This window comes from Pinus tabuliformis, chromosome 9 (genome assembly GCF_031772625.1).
Source record: "Pinus tabuliformis cultivar Carrire ecotype Pingquan chromosome 9, CPIR1, whole genome shotgun sequence".
Classification (NCBI taxonomy): domain Eukaryota; kingdom Viridiplantae; phylum Streptophyta; class Pinopsida; order Pinales; family Pinaceae; genus Pinus; species Pinus tabuliformis.
Genome location: NC_142307.1, coordinates 98947968 through 98960438, shown reverse-complemented (window position 1 = coordinate 98960438; position 12471 = coordinate 98947968).

The following is a 12471-nucleotide window of genomic DNA, read 5'->3' as shown; positions in this document are numbered from 1 at the left end:
ATGCCAAAAATGGCTTACAAAGAGCAAAACAAAGTTGTAGCTCGTACTTCAGAATTTGTAACAAAGGTTCAAAAGTTTTTTATCGAAGGCTACAACCTCAATATTTATACATTATGAGGGCCAAGCTGGCCTCCTAGATTAGTGGGGCTTGGCTGTCCAACTAAAAGTAAACTGTTGTTCCTTTAGAATTCTTTGGTTGCCTTCTAGCTCGGTGGTGATAGCTATTGGAGCTCGGAGTTGGGGTGGAGATCACGAGGAAGGTCATTCAAGGCTGTGGACAACCTTCCTACAAAACCGCAATGCCACTTTGGATGTCTCCTTGCCTTCATCTGCATGGTTTTGCTCCATTTAATGTCAAAAAGACCTAAAATAAACATGTATTAGCCACATAGGCATAATGACTGCCCTCCTTCCTACAAATAACATGAATATACTAAGAAATGATGCATAAGTGATAAAAAATGAAGGGTTGAACAAGGTAAGTAGGCCAAATGAGCCCAAAATGTTACCAAAATTTGGGGCTCATCATCACCCCCCAGCTAAAATATTTGCTCATCCTTGAGCAACTAGTCCAACTCTTCATCCTTCATTGCCTTTACTGCCACCCTTACATCCCAAGCCTCTGTAGTAGTGTCCTCCTTGCTGATATGAAACCCAGCCTTTCTGTTCACCTCTTCCCATTGTTCATTATCATCTTTCTTTGTGCTGCCTTCCATCAATCCTAGCAGCAGTGGTGGGCTTAGCTTAAGGCCAATCCAATTGGCCTGGAGGTTTTGCATGGATTTCTTATAGAGGGCCACCCATACCAGAGCTTCCCTCATCCGAGTTGGGGTATGATACTCTCGGATTTTCAGACTGTGGGCCAATGTATTCCATCTGCGGGTGCATGCTTGGACAACGTTGTCTCCTAACAGTCTCTCCATGTCCTCAAAATGAGCTATGGCTTGGGCCTGTTGATCCATATATCTCAATGAAGCTTGAGGATCAGTGGACAAATGTTGGTGTGCCGAGATTAGTGCAACTGGATCCCCTGGTTCTGGTCTGATGAGCAATGGCTCATTCAGCTCTCGGTTCATGACCGCTTTGGCTTCTGCTACTCTTTTGTCCTCATGGTTCAGCGATGAGGCAAATTCCATTAATTGCATATCTCCCAAGGCCGTATTGGGATCCCATGAAACTACATTAGGCAGGGCCAAATTATGGAGGTAGAACACCGCTAATTTGGCCTTATCCTCTGATGAGCTGGTGTTGCATACTTCAGTGAATTGCTGCGGGTCTTGGAGCTGAGGGATACATCTTTGCGCCAAGGTATTGATTTGAAATTGCAGCCATTGGTCTTTCAAGTATAGGCCATAGGATTTGGCCGTCTGCCTGAATTGTATAGCATCCATGGCCCAACTGGCCATGCAGGCCAATTGTGCCTCTTTCTACTGCAGCTGTTGTCTGAGAGCTTGCACCTCAATTTGTGCTTGCTGTTCTGCTTCCTGTAGATGTGTGGTTGGCTCCCCAAGACCGGTGTGCAGTTCCTTTTTGCCTTGCTGTTTTGCTGTGGTGTCATTGGAGGGTGTAGCTGTCCCTGTCCTCAGCTCTTGTAGCTGCAATCTCAGCTTTTGGTTTTCCTCCTGTAGGAACACTCGTTGGCAATTTGCCACGTGTTTAGCCATGGACAATTCACTTTTGGCCTCCTTGAGCTGCTCCTGCAAGGGACCTATGTCCGCCACACCCTTTGACTTGGCTATTTTCATCCACGTGTGTGTACGGACTCTTTCTTCCTCCAATGCAAAAAACAGTGGCACAGTAAATTTCTGAGGTATAATTTTGCCAGCCTCTAAAAAGTTGTATTATGAACTCAGACTTGGCTGAGGGCTGGGCTCTGGTATATGCTCTTTCTCCACTTCTTTTGGTGGCTCTACTTCGCCCTCCCTTGGTGGTGATGAGGGTGCTTCTCCTTCCATTCTCTTAGTTTCTTTAAGCCTGGCTAAGGTTTCCTGTAGAGCATCCTCAGCATCCTGTAGCCGAGCTTTCGTAGTCAATTGGTCTAACCTTTCTTTCCAAGTAGTTTTCTTCGGGCTCCCCCTCTCATAGGTGACTGATATCCTCGAGGGGGACCTCTCCTTGGGCGAAGTAGGGGCATATTCGATAATGATTGGGCTACTGAATGGAGGTTGTGGCTTGCCCGTCTTTATTCTCACACTTCTTCTAGCTTTAAAATATAGAGGGGTCTCCCTCTTTCTCTTCTCCTTTGGCTTAGGAGGTGTGCTGAGGGCGGCCAGCATAGCTGCTGCCTCCCTTGCAAGAATGTTAGCTTTCTTCTCCTTGGGTTTCGCTTTTTCAGGGCTTCCTGTAGAAGACCCTGTTTTAGTTAATTTCGGGCTTCCTGTAGAAGGCCCTTTTTCAGCTGATTTCAGGCTTCCTGTAGAAGCCGGTTTCGGTTTTCCTGTAGAGACAGGTGGCACCACTTTAGATTGCTTTGCTGAGGGTGTTTTACTTTTTGACTTGGTTGCGGCTGCCGACGTGGTGCCTTTGCTGATGTGGACCTGCTCAGTCTTGTCCACTCTGCTTTGTAATCTTTTCTCTCTGGCTGTCAAAATGGGTGTGTCATCCTTCCCTTTGGCACCCTTTTTCTCTTGTTTCTTCTCTTGCTTTTTCTTCTGCTCTGTGGTCGTGGTCTTCTGGCCTTTTTCTTTCTTTCCTGCGGGCACTGACTCTTTCTCCTCACTGCTAGATGAACCGAGCTCTTCGGTCAGCATCTTTATATCACCATCCTTGGTCAAATTTCTGAAGGCTTCCCATGAGAGAGGAACCTTGTATATGTGGAGCGCATCCTCCACGAGGAGTTTGATGAGTCCATGGTGGGCTACCTGGTCTGGTGTGCCTTCTTTCAACTTGGTGGCACAATCAATCAGAGACTGTAGTAGAAAGTAGGGGAGACTGAGTTTGTTTTCTACAGGTAGGTCCATCTGATGCCTTAATTCCGTGAGTAACCGAAAATGGTACCCATATACAATGCTAAATCGACCTTCGCAGGTGATGTACTTCATAATCTGCAGGCTAACTTCACTCCACGGTGGCAGTAAGCTGGTTCTACGAACCCCATTTTTATCTTCCGAGAATTCCTCCTCTGGTGGAAAGAATTCTTTCTTAGCCTGTTGGCCCAATTTTCTTTCTTCTTTATCCCATGGTAATCCCATTGGGAGCTCAGTAACTCGGCTGATGAATTGTGGGGTGAGTCTGAGACTCAAACCCCTGAAGTTAACGGTGGCCAATGTTTTGGATTTCGGCCTCAGAGCTTGCAAAAACTCCTCTGCCACCTCGTTGTCATAGCCCTGCAATTTGTCACAGAATGATATCCATTGCGTTTGCGTGAAGAGCTCCACCACCTCAGGATTTTCTCTTAGCTTTGTGGAGTCGGTTGGTTCCCTTCTGATGAACCCACCCGGCATGGTGAAAAACCTGCGACGTTAACTAGAGGTGGCGGGTGCGGAAGAAAATTGGCTAACTGGGACAGAGCGTAGAATTACACCTCTGCCACGCATACAATTCACAAAACTTATCTCCCGACGACCTTAACACGGCTTAACTATAACTCACATCCTGTAGGACGACAATTCATGCAACAGCAGACAATATTTGCAAAATTTTCTTACGACTAGACTGTAGACGTCGATTCTGCCACCCTCAAAACCAATTGCATGGAAGGTTTAGGATTACCTTTTGAATCCGCCACCTTTTGACGTGAGGAACCCAATTTCCTGTAGAAGCAGCGCGCGAATTCCGGAGGATACTGCAGTGGGTCTGCGCTCTCTGTGCTGCTTAACAGGCGTTCGAACGGCCAAAGACTTGGAGTGTCGAGCTGCAGAGGGATCCGGATGATCACTCGACTTTCAAACGGTGAATGATAAATGCGTGGGGTGGCAATCTAGCCGATTAGATTTGAAACCGGCGGAATCCGTGGCGCGGGGGTGAGCTGTCCCTGCCGGACCGTTGGACGACGTCACTCCATCATTCGTCTGCGAGTTCCCTTACTGCCGCATCATTCCCCGCAGATCCGCCGCCGTCACTTCTGTTAAAACTCATTTTTCCCGACTGGATGGCTCTCACGTGTGCACTGCCCGTTCCTTTTTGCCACGACCACCGTTTACCATCCGACTAGACCACTGACTGGTCGACGTGGCCAGTCAAATGGCCATACAACCGCTCAACCCATTCACTTCACACTTGCAAACATTTTCAAAGTAAAATTCATGCAATTCGATGGAAGAAAGGGCGAGGCACTTACCTGTGCAGCCGCGACACGATTCTTCAGGCTTTTGGACGATGATGAGTCGATTTTTTTGCTGCTGCGTGATTCCACAGGTTCGGAGGTTCCTCTTTACAGGCCGCTGATGATGAATTTGATGCTTCGGCTGCATGCGCCCGCGTGATCTTTGCATGTTGCAGGCGGTGGAATGGTGTGCACTCTAGTTGGCTTAACTGCTACGGGACTCCTGCAGGATGTCCTGTAGCAGTTTTTCCTCCTCGGGTGCATGCTGCACGGTGAAGACGGTGGCCCCACGATCATGCTCACAGGGCTCTTAGATAGCTAGGATGGGTATGGCACGGCATCTCAGCGTTTTTTCATTAACAAAAAATTGCTTTCTCTTGAATCTCAATGATCTGCCTTGATTGTGCAGGTATCTTCATTGCATGTCGACAGGGGTGGTAGAAAGAGGTGACAGCAGTGTGTAAGGGTGAAAATAGTAGCTTGCATGCATCCAAACCGAACCTTGGTCATTAGATCTCCTCATACAATGAATTCTGGGCCGTCCCGAACTTCTACAGGAAGTTTCCTGTAGAAATACAGAACTTCCTGTAGAAAGTTTGCACCTTCCTGTAGAAAGTCTGCACCTTCCTGTAGAAAGTCTGCATCTTCCTGTAGAAGACTTAAGCTGTGATGAAATCGTGCCCATACCTTGGAGAAGATGAGTATTCTTGGAGGAGGTGCTGGTGAGGTCTCCTGGCAGCATGATAAGGATCCTTGACTTTGAGTTGAGAGACCTCCTCTCCTTCATAGAACACCTGCAACCTGCATGCATTTCCACATTATAAACTTGTTGTCCCTGTCTTTTTTGCTTATTGTTTTTTTTTTTTTTTCTTTTTTCTTTTTTTTTGAAAGATAGCAGGGGCGCCTCAATGAGGTTTTCACCCTTGCCATCTGCCTTAAGCGCCTCAGAGAGGTTTTCACTCAAGGATCCTTTTTCAAATCTCTTCTTTCTTTTTTTTTTGAAAGACAATAGGGGCGCCTCAATGAGGTTTTCACCCCTACCACCTGCCTTGGGAGCCTCAGAAAGGTTTTCCCCCAAGGATCTTTATTATTATTATTATTATTATTATTTTTAGATCTTTCAGGGTATGCCCAAAGCAGAGGCAGAACCCTTCTCTATGACCAACACTGATTTCTCCATAGTTTTGATGAACTCTTGTCTTGAGAGAGGTTTCCTGTAGATCTTCAGTCGATGCCCATTGAAAAGCATGGGGATGGACTCCTCATCAATGGTCCGAATAAGAACAGATCCATTGTCATGACATTTTTCCACTGCATATGGTCCCAGCCATCTGGTTCTCAGCTTCCCCTTGAAATCTTTGTGCCTGGAGTCATACAACAAGTCCCAATCTCCTGGCTGGAATTGCTTGTCATTGAGGTGTTGGTCATGCCACACCTTTCTCTGAAGTTGAACCACTTCTGAGTGAAGGAGGGCCTGCATTCGGTGCTCGTCCAGTCCATTCAGCTGCAATAACCTTTCTTGTTGTGCATGGCTGAGATCTAGGTCCAGCTGAGCTGCCATCCTCAAAGTGTTGTATTTAAATTCAATGGACAGCAAAGCTTTCTTCCCATAGACCAGCTCATAAGGTGTGAAGCTGGTGGTGGTCTTCCAGGTGGTGTTGTAAGCCCATGTGGCCTCAACCAGGCGATCTGCCCAATCTTTCCTACTGCTGCTCACCACCTTAGTCAAAATCCCTTCCAATGCTCTGTTGGTGACTTCCACTTGCCCATTTGCCTGAGGATGATAGGGGGTGGAAGTCCTATGCTTGATTTTGTGATGAGTTAGTAGGTCTTCAATTAAGTTGGATGTGAACTGGCTCCCTTGATCGGTGACCAGCTCTCTTGGGTAGCCAAATTTGTAGAAGATGTTCTCTCTTAAGAACTCAGCCACCTTTTCTTCTATTGCTGCTTTGATTGCTTTAGTCTCTGCCCACTTTGTCAGGTAGTCGGTGCACACAATGATGTAAGACCTTTGCCTCGAAGTAGGGTTGATTGGACCCACAAAGTCCATACCCCACTTATCAAATGTCTCAAGAGTCACTTGAGGTTGGAGAGGCATCTCATCCCTTTGAGTCGGTTTCCCCATTCTTTGGCATCGGTCACATTGGCTGATATACCTTCTGACATCTTGATGAAGTGTGGGCCAATAGTAGCCTGCCTGCAGGATTTTGAAGGCAATCCTCTTTGCTGCAAAATGTCCTCCACAAGGCCCATCATGATAGGTGAGGAGGATATCAAAGACTTCCTCCTCCCTTACACAACGCCTTAAGATCTGATCAGGGCCAAGCTTGAACAGGTTGCGCCCAATCCAAGTAAATGAGGCACTTTTTCTGATGATTCTGCTCTTCTCTCTTGAAGATAGGTGCGGAGGGAACTGTGCTGAAACAAGGTAGTTTGCTATATCAGCAAACCATGGAGAGAGTACTGAGATAGCAAACAGATGTTCATCGGGCATCTGGTCATCCACTGTTCCATCCTCATCTGCAGACAAATCCAATCTAGATAAAAAGTCAGCAACAACATTTTCTTTACCTGGTTTATCAACAATGGTCAAATCAAACTGCTGCAACAAAAGTAACCATCTAATAATACGAGCATTCACATCTGGTTTATTCATTAAATATCTAATTGCAACATGATCCGTATGTACAAAGGTTTGATAGCCAGTGATATAATGTCGAAACTTGTTCAGTGCATGAACCACAGCCAAGAATTCTTTCTCGGTTACAGTGTAATTCAGTTCAGCTTTGGATAAGTTTTTGCTAACAAAGTAAATGGCATATGGAAGTTTTTGTTCAACTTGTCCCAAAGCTGCCCCTATGGCTTTGTTCGAGGCATCAGTGTGGATGTGGAAAGGTAGGGCCCAGTTTGGACCTCTCAAGATTGGGGCCGACACCAACTTGTCCTTTAATTCATTCAAAGCCCTCTGACAATCGTCAGTCCATTTAAACTCCACATCTTTTGCCAACAGGCCAAACAATGGCGAGGCTAGCTTGCTGAAGTCTTTAATGAATCTCCTGTAATACCCTGCTAATCCTAAGAAACTCCGAAAATCCCTTACCTTTTGGGGACGTGGAACCCTCTTGATGAGAGCAATTTTGTTAGGATCCACTTGTAACCCTTGGCAAGAAATGGTATGGCCTAGCACGGTCCCTTCAGTCATCAAGAATTCACAATTTTCAGGCCTAAGGGATAGGTTCATCTCAATGCATTTGGTTAGGACTTTTCCCAGATTGGACAATGCTTCCTGGAAGTTGGACCCATAAGGAGTGAAGTCATCCATATAGATTTCCACCGCATCATGGACCAGCTCCGAGAAGATGCTCAAGACAGCTCTCTGGAAGGTAGCAGGAGCATTGCATAGCCCAAAGGGAAGAACTCGGTAGGCAAAGGTACCCCAAGGACAAGTGAAGGTGGTCTTATCTTGGTCTTTCGGGCTGATTTGGATTTGGTTGTACCCGCTAAACCCATCTAGGAAAGAGAAGAACTTCTTTCCTGCCAGTCCATCCAACAATTGATCTATGAAAGGTAGAGGGAAATGGTCTTTCTTGGTAGCTTTGTTCAGTTCTCGATAGTCCACACAGATTCTCCACTTCCCATTTTTCTTGGGAACCAACACCAGAGGGGACACCCATTCACTATCTGAGATGGGGTAAATGAATCCGACATCCAACAGCTTTTGCAATTCTTCCTTGACAATTTCCATAAGGGCTGGATTCATTCTCCTCTGGGGTTGCCTAACCGGTTTGCAATCCTCTTTGATGTATATGTGATGGGTACAGACCGAAGGATGGACTCCTTTCATCTCCTTATAGCTCCAAGCAAAAGCATCTAGATGACTGGCCAACAGGCTACACAGCTCCTTTTCCTGGGAAGGAGATAGGGAGGAGCTGATCTTTAACGTTCTCTCAGGGCCGAACTCCACATTCTTGACTTTGGGAGTGACAGGGTTAGTTGCACAAAGGTCCACTAAGGTGCTGGCTTGGGCATCCTCCACCAATTTCTCTAAGGATAGTGCACTGGGAGGTGGATTCTGGATCAAGGTCTCAATCAAGTCATCCCTTGTTGGGGGGCCTCCCCTAGTGGTGTCTAAGGTGCACAAAGGTGCCGAGTACACCTCATCCTCTTCTCCTTCCTCCAAGCAAAGTGGTAAGTCATGCTCTAAGGAGGGTTGGGCAGGAGGGTATAGGACTAGCTGCTTGGACATAGGACCATTTTTGATGGTCATGTTTCCTGCACGGCAACTTATGTAAGCATCTGCAGTGGCTAACCAAGGCCTTCCCAAAATAAGAGGATATCCAGTAAGCTTTGCCTTTGGTTGCAGAACCGAGAAATCTGCAGGGTATTCCCAAGAGTCGACAGAGACCAAGACATCCTCCACAATCCCTTCGGGAGTCACGATGGAGCGATCTGCTAGTTGCAGGACTGTCGAGGTCTTCCTCAGGGAACCCTGAAGATTGAGTTTGAGCATGGTATCCCTGGTCATCACATTAATGGCAGCCCCCAGATCAATCAAGGTGTGAGGTATAATGGTGCCATTGATGTGGACATCTACTACAGGACTCCCAGGATCTAGGTACTTTGGGTAGATGACTTGTCCTAACATAAGGTCAGACAGTTTTCCTATGACATTGATGGTTGAAGCATCTCTCTTTCGCCTGCCTGGGTGTTTGAAACACTTTTCCTTAACCAGTTTGTTGTATATTGGCACATCCTTGATGGCTTGGAGAAGTGGAATTTTCACACACAACTGCTTGAGCTCTCCCAGAAGCTCATCCTCCTCTGGGTTGGGTTGTGTGGTGATTGTTAGTCTCTTAGGAAAGGGTGGAATAGCCTTTGGTTCACTTTCCTGTTTGTCTTCCTCGTCCTCTGGGGGAGGAGGTTGGCGATCCGGAAGAGTCTTTCCAGATTGAAGTTTGATCTCCTGGATCTCCACAGCATAGGTAGGGCATGATGTTTCCCCAGTGTATACCTGTTGGGCCTGTCTATTGTTGGGGTTCGGGTTCGGTTGAGCAGGCATTTGAGTTTGCCTTGGAGGAGCAGGAGGTAATGGTTGAGGTTGAACTGGTGGTGGAGGAAAAATGGCGGGAGGAGTGTTGTACTGGGGCCTCCACCCCGACTGAGGTGCATTCCACTGAGGCTGTGGCTGGGCATGTGAGTGATATGAATGAGTAGTGGGCTGAGTAGGGTACTGAGGTGGATAAGACCATGGAGGAGGCATAGACCAGGAAGGATGAGCAGGGGGAACCCAGGAAGGCATAGGAGTAGATTGGTTGGGGCTGTAATAAGCTTGGGGTGCCCCTTGCATCCCCTGCTGGTAAGGTCTAGGTCCTTGTGGCCTCCTTTGGTTGAGGAAATAGAGAGGTTCAGTGGGGGCTTCTGTCCCTTGGTACATGGCTTTAAGCCCAGGTAAGGTTGGACATTGATTTGTGGGATGGTCCTCCTCACAAACGAAACACACTTCAACCGAATGCAATGGGCATTCGTTCTTAGGGTGTCTCCTTGTACATCTAGGGCAGAAGATAGCCAAGGCCCTCTCAGCTTCTTCCTTCTTCTGCTGGATCCTGAATGTGTCAAGTTGTATGGCAATGGTCTGTCTCACCTCACTCTTGAGATCTTCTAATTGATTTGCAAACTCATGTTTAGAGAAAGGAATACCAGCTGAGAGGAGGTTTCCTCTACCTCGTTTCCGGGTTGCCCTAGAGTGGTTCCTAAACACAGTCTTGATGTCCTCATAAGGCAGTTGGTAAATATCTCCTCCAGCTAACATGTGAAGGGTATCTAAGAGGTCTTCAGGGACTCCTCGGAGCAGGACCAACTTGAGGGATTCAGGGTCAAGTGTGCACCTGGCCCGTTTATAGCTAAGTTGGAACCTTTCCTCATAATCCTCTAAGGACTCATCATTTCCATGGTCATCCGAAAGATTTCTCCCTTGGTTTCCTTGGACCTACAATAGTCCCGCTACTTGGTATTGAAAGCTTGCTGCATCTGAGCCCAAGTGGTGATACTATTCCCAGGTAAGCCCATGAACCAGCGTAATGCTGCATCCTTAAGAGTTGAAGGGAAGAGTTTCAGCTTCTGCTAATCTTCAGTATAGTCATAGGTTCGACAAAGGACAGAGTAGTCAGTCCATGGAAGTGAGGTAAAGTGGAGGGGCTAATGTTCTTCATTTTCATGTCTCCATTGGTTTCTCGGATGGGGAAGGCACCTTCTATTCTCTCATCTTCTCCTCTATTTTCAGCCATAGCTTCAGATGGTATGGTCTCTAATTCTTCTTCTGCTATAGGATCTTCGTATATCTCAGGAGGTTCACCTATAGGTTCTTCTGGATCACTGTCACCGAAGAAGAGAGAAGGGTGACTCAGTGATGTGGTGGGGGTGTTGGGTAAGAATTTGCCTGTTTTATCTCGATTCCTGCGAGGCATGAAATGGAAAGACTTCTTTTTTATTGCTTTTTTTTTTTTCTTTGGTACCTGCAAAAACTGAAACAGATTGATCTACAACTAACTATCTTTGCAGAATTGAAATGAAAGCAGGAAAGAACTAGTCTACTTTTCTCAAATGGAATTGCAGGAATGGAAATGCTAGTCTACGCTTGCAGAATTGAAATGCTAATCTATGCTTGCAAAATTGAAATTGCAGAATTGAAATGCTAGTCTATGAAAGCAGGAAATGTCTATGCTACTTTTGCAGAATGGAAATGAAATAAACTACTTGGCAGAAGGCGAGAGTAGGAAAATAGAAGAAAAGCAACAATTACTAATACTCTGACGCTTCCCCGGCAACAGCGCCAAAAAGATGGTGGGCTCCAATATTGTAGCAATAATGCTACAACTCCTGGAGCTTCCTTCTCTAATTTTATCAACCCGGTAGTTCGTAACAAACTTGGAAGTGACGGTGCTGTATGCACAAGTACTAGCTCTTGTCGCAGCTGTCACTTGGTCAGCTGGCACAAGTCCGCTAGGGCTCAAGCCAACTTCTATATGTTCTCAGAAGAAGCTTTTTAAGTCATGAACGAAATCTATCTCAAAGGAAATTAACCTACTTTGCAAGAATGAACTGAAAGCCAACAAAACATGGAAACCCTAGTAAACCCTAATTTGACCAGCTTAATCCTTACGATGCAATGGTGGGAATGCAACTTCTAAAAATGATGCCATTACTTCTAGTGAGATGAGATGCATGAGTCTAAACTACTTTCATCTGAAGAGAACATGTTTTTGTATTTTTGCTCAAGTGGTTGGAGTTATTATGACTGTGCTTCTTACTGGGTCTTGACTGTGCAGGGGTAGTTCAAGGGGAGGAAGGCTTGGAAAAGGTCAGGAGGACTCTGAGAGGTTCCAGGGGATCCCTAACATCATTCCACAGAAGTTCACAACGTTCAGATGCCTGGCAACCATGTTTGCAAGCTTCTACAGGATGTCTGCAGGGGATCCTACAGGAAGCTCGGGATTTCTACAAGAAGTCTGCTAACTTCTACAGGATGTTCTGCAATCGGAATTTTGGGTGATGGAGGAGTGAATGAGCTGGATGGGTGGATAGGTAGGATGAGAGGGGAGCTTGTGATGGCTTATGGACAAAGAGATGAGATGGAGAGGGGGTGTGTAGAGCTGGTTGGTCGATAGAAGGGTAGAGGCAATGGAAGGCCGAAAAGATAGAACAACGTGGATAACAGAAGAGTTGGTGGGAAAATGATCTAGCTGGGAGGTAAGGAGATGGCTTAGGCACGGTTGAGAAGGATAAGGAAATGATAGAGTGGTGCTGCGCAGTGTAAATGAAACAAATCACCTCTGTCTTGCACAAAACCGAGAATTCATCAACCTATTCTAACTGTTTTATTGAAAACCAAAGAACAGCAATGTAGTTTTAGAGAGAAATCGTGCATGGTGCTGAAACAAAGAGTTATTGCTCAAGATCTAAATGCATGGACACTTCTACCAATGGAAATATTACGTTAAAACTTGCATGAACATATAAAACTGCGTTTTTGGTGGTTGGCACGGTCTACACTCCCAATCTCTAAACAGAGGTGGAAGTGAGTGTACAATCAACCTTTTCTTGGAACTCTGATGAATTCTAATCCTCCTACTCTAATCTAAACTACTGAAAGCACCTTATCCATAAAACTAACCTACTTAATCACATCAAGAAATTCGAATCAACAAACT